Source organism: Schistocerca piceifrons, unplaced genomic scaffold (assembly GCF_021461385.2).
Source record: "Schistocerca piceifrons isolate TAMUIC-IGC-003096 unplaced genomic scaffold, iqSchPice1.1 HiC_scaffold_654, whole genome shotgun sequence".
NCBI lineage: Eukaryota > Metazoa > Arthropoda > Insecta > Orthoptera > Acrididae > Schistocerca > Schistocerca piceifrons.
The window spans coordinates 327501-332500 of NW_025728899.1; the positions used below are offsets into that span (position 1 = coordinate 327501).

General features: G+C 52.9%; 1 non-coding gene across 1 annotated transcript in view; it reads right to left on the minus strand.

Annotated features, from left to right (window-relative positions):
- The window catches only part of LOC124765330, a 1909-nt gene extending 182 nt beyond the window's left edge, over positions 1 to 1727 (minus strand). The window contains exon 1 of the ribosomal RNA XR_007012887.1: positions 1 to 1727. This exon is cut by the window's left edge and continues 182 nt beyond it. This is a non-coding gene — a ribosomal RNA (small subunit ribosomal RNA).
- Positions 1728 to 5000: the final 3273 nt, after the last annotated feature.

The window sequence follows — 5000 nt, forward strand, 5'->3', positions numbered from 1 at the left end:
AGGGACGTAATCAACGCGAGCTTATGACTCGCGCTTACTGGGAATTCCTCGTTCATGGGGAACAATTGCAAGCCCCAATCCCTAGCACGAAGGAGGTTCAGCGGGTTACCCCGACCTTTCGGCCTAGGAAGACACGCTGATTCCTTCAGTGTAGCGCGCGTGCGGCCCAGAACATCTAAGGGCATCACAGACCTGTTATTGCTCAATCTCGTGCGGCTAGAAGCCGCCTGTCCCTCTAAGAAGAAAAGTAATCGCTGACAGCACGAAGGATGTCACGCGACTAGTTAGCAGGCTAGAGTCTCGTTCGTTATCGGAATTAACCAGACAAATCGCTCCACCAACTAAGAACGGCCATGCACCACCACCCACCGAATCAAGAAAGAGCTATCAATCTGTCAATCCTTCCGGTGTCCGGGCCTGGTGAGGTTTCCCGTGTTGAGTCAAATTAAGCCGCAGGCTCCACTCCTGGTGGTGCCCTTCCGTCAATTCCTTTAAGTTTCAGCTTTGCAACCATACTTCCCCCGGAACCCAAAAGCTTTGGTTTCCCGGAGGCTGCCCGCCGAGTCATCGGAGGAACTGCGGCGGATCGCTGGCTGGCATCGTTTATGGTTAGAACTAGGGCGGTATCTGATCGCCTTCGAACCTCTAACTTTCGTTCTTGATTAATGAAAACATACTTGGCAAATGCTTTCGCTTCTGTTCGTCTTGCGACGATCCAAGAATTTCACCTCTAACGTCGCAATACGAATGCCCCCGCCTGTCCCTATTAATCATTACCTCGGGTTTCGAAAACCAACAAAATAGAACCGAGGTCCTATTCCATTATTCCATGCACACAGTATTCAGGCGGGCTTGCCTGCTTTAAGCACTCTAATTTGTTCAAAGTAAACGTGCCGGCCCACCGAGACACTCAATAAAGAGCACCCTGGTAGGATTTCAACGGGGTCCGCCTCGGGACGCACGAGCACGCACGGGGCGGTCGCACGCCTTCGGCTCGCCCCACCGGCAGGACGTCCCACGATACATGCCAGTTAAACACCGACGGGCGGTGAACCAACAGCGTGGGACACAAATCCAACTACGAGCTTTTTAACCGCAACAACTTTAATATACGCTATTGGAGCTGGAATTACCGCGGCTGCTGGCACCAGACTTGCCCTCCAATAGATACTCGTTAAAGGATTTAAAGTGTACTCATTCCGATTACGGGGCCTCGGATGAGTCCCGTATCGTTATTTTTCGTCACTACCTCCCCGTGCCGGGAGTGGGTAATTTGCGCGCCTGCTGCCTTCCTTGGATGTGGTAGCCGTTTCTCAGGCTCCCTCTCCGGAATCGAACCCTGATTCCCCGTTACCCGTTACAACCATGGTAGGCGCAGAACCTACCATCGACAGTTGATAAGGCAGACATTTGAAAGATGCGTCGCCGGTACGAGGACCGTGCGATCAGCCCAAAGTTATTCAGAGTCACCAAGGCAAACGGACCGGACGAGCCGACCGATTGGTTTTGATCTAATAAAAGCGTCCCTTCCATCTCTGGTCGGGACTCTGTTTGCATGTATTAGCTCTAGAATTACCACAGTTATCCAAGTAACGTGGGTACGATCTAAGGAACCATAACTGATTTAATGAGCCATTCGCGGTTTCACCTTAATGCGGCTTGTACTGAGACATGCATGGCTTAATCTTTGAGACAAGCATATGACTACTGGCAGGATCAACCAGGGAGCTGCGTCAACTAGAGCTGAGCAGCCGGCCGCCCGGGAGTGTGTCCCGGGGGCCCGCGCGAACACGCAAGCGTCCGCTCAATCATTCTGCAAACAGGAGGAGGCTGAGCTCCCCTGCACAATACACCTCGAAACCCTCTCAGGTCCCGGCGGCGCGCAGCGCCGTCCCAAGTACTTGGTCGGGTTCGAGAGAGGCGCAATCGCCCGGAGTTAGGCGAGTAGACGCTTTCGGTGCGACCACCCGTGCTCCCAACTGAGCTTGCCGCTGCCGACAGAGGCCCGGGAGCGTGCTGTCGTGGCATTGCCGGCGGGAGACAACACGCGCCACCTACGGTGACCGGCAGCTCCAACGCCAGCGCCACAGAAGGACAAAAGCCCCACTTGGGTGCCGAAGCGAACTCTCCCAGCACAGCGCACGCGCCAACACATCCGCACAGCTGCGATACAAACCACCAGCGAGAACCGCTGGGGCGACCGAGCAGCAGACGGCGTCGCGGCGCCGAGCGCCGGGCGGCAGCGCATCCTCAACGCACACAGTCCTCAATCGGACCAGCACACTGAAGATGTCCACCGCGCTTCGCACCGGGCCCGCGAGGACCTACTTTGGCCGCACGGCGCCGCGCGCAGGGTGCGCCGGCGCGCAGCTGCGACGCCTGCCGCGTCCGTCGGCCGGCGCGCCTGCCACTGGCCGCCCCCACCAGCCGGCTGTAGCGCGTGCGCCCACGCACCGCGCGGCCAGCACGCCGGGAGGCGCCCCCTCACCGGCCGGGGACGGTCCCACCCAGCCACCGCCGCGTATCGCTTCACACCCAGATGCCGTTCAGTTTCGTCGGCATGGTGGGTATCGCTGGAACAACCGGTTAGTACCTCAACCTATCGTCGCCATCACCGATTCACCCCTAGCGAGAACAACCGCACCACAACAGGTTACCATTTGTTCATTTGCGTAACTTCACCAGAAAACGCAGGCGTCCATCGCCATTTGCAACTTCCACGATTATTGCATGCCTGTGTCAGGTGTCACGCCACACTACGTCTGCCCACATACACGCAACAAAATGTGCACGCCTAGACAATACGTGGAAGGTGGCCCCCGTACGTATGCGATGTCCATTGCTCGAACGACTGTCAACCGGCCTCTGTAGCATGTCGCAGATATGGAACGCGGTGCACCATGCCATCACGGTGTGTGAGGAGAGACGACTAGGTCCGAATACATCAACAGACAGCTCATGCTGATCGCCATCCACGGCGTCCGTTCCTCCCACACGTCTCTATGGCGTACCACACTGCAATCCAGCTCTCATAGGGAGACGACACGTAGCTGCGTGCACAATATTTGCACTGTATGGTCCGCCGTTTTTGGGCGCAGTCGTTGTACGGTCACACATGTGCCACGATGTATCATTCAGTACATAAGGACGAATGTGCAGTACAGATTGTGGTTTACGCGTACGACATTAGCGGACAGTTGACACAGGCCGCACCACAACGTAGCCTGAGTACGTCGCATGCGGAGGGCATTGAACATGCAAAGTTCTCACCAACCAGCTTGCGAAGGCAGGGGGCAAGGTGGGGACGTGGGGAGGGGCGGCATGTACGTCCTGCTGCCATCCACATTACAGTGTACAGCAGGAGCATGTGGAAAGTGAGCAAGACTTGCAAGGTGTTTAACATGAAGCGATACACAGGGGAGCGGGGAGTGCGAGTAGCGAACTATATTGCGAGGGTTGCGGGTGGGCAACACTACACTAATTGAACGAGTCGTATAACAATTACAGAGCAGGTTTAGGCGACAACGTGGGTTACGTTAGGCGACAACGTGGGTTAGGTTAAGGCACGACGTGGGTTAGGTTAAGGCACGACATGGGTTAGGTTAAGGCACAACATGGGTTAGGTTAAGGCACAACATGGGTTAGGTTAAGGCACAACATGGGTTAGGTTAAGGCACAACATGGGTTAGGTTAAGGCACAACATGGGTTAGGTTAAGGCACAACATGGGTTAGGTTAAGGCACAACATGGGTTAGGTTAAGGCACAACATGGGTTAGGTTAAGGCACAACATGGGTTAGGTTAAGGCACAACATGGGTTAGGTTAAGGCACAACATGGGTTAGGTTAAGGCACAACATGGGTTAGGTTAAGGCACAACATAGGTTAGGTTAAGGCACAACATAGGTTAGGTTAAGGCACAACATGGGTTAGGTTAAGGCACAACATGGGTTAGGTTAAGGCACAACATGGGTTAGGTTAAGGCACAACATGGGTTAGGTTAAGGCACAACATGGGTTAGGTTAAGGCACAACATGGGTTAGGTTAAGGCACAACATGGGTTAGGTTAAGGCACAACATGGGTTAGGTTAAGGCACAACATGGGTTAGGTTAAGGCACAACATGGGTTAGGTTAAGGCACAACATGGGTTAGGTTAAGGCACAACATGGGTTAGGTTAAGGCACAACATGGGTTAGGTTAAGGCACAACATGGGTTAGGTTAAGGCACAACATGGGTTAGGTTAAGGCACAACATGGGTTAGGTTAAGGCACAACATGGGTTAGGTTAAGGCACAACATGGGTTAGGTTAAGGCACAACATGGGTTAGGTTAAGGCACAACATGGGTTAGGTTAAGGCACAACATGGGTTAGGTTAAGGCACAACATGGGTTAGGTTAAGGCACAACATGGGTTAGGTTAAGGCACAACATGGGTTAGGTTAAGGCACAACATGGGTTAGGTTAAGGCACAACATGGGTTAGGTTAAGGCACAACATGGGTTAGGTTAAGGCACAACATAGGTTAGGTTAAGGCACAACATAGGTTAGGTTAAGGCACAACATAGGTTAGGTTAAGGCACAACATAGGTTAGGTTAAGGCACAACATAGGTTAGGTTAAGGCACAACATAGGTTAGGTTAAGGCACAACATAGGTTAGGTTAAGGCACAACATAGGTTAGGTTAAGGCACAACATAGGTTAGGTTAAGGTACAACATAGGTTAGGTTAAGGTACAACATAGGTTAGGTTAAGGTACAACATAGGTTAGGTTAAGGTACAACATAGGTTAGGTTAAGGTACAACATAGGTTAGGTTAGGTTAGGTTACACGTTGTTGTAAGGAAAGGTGTAGGGGGGGGCGGGGGCGGCAGGTTCGTTGATAGTGATTATAGTAAGTGAATGCTTGTGACATGATCAGATTTGTCACGTCAGGATGCACCTTTGGCTTATTAGAGGCGGCGCTCCAATTCTATGCTTGTGTCAGACCTGTGTCTTTGACTCA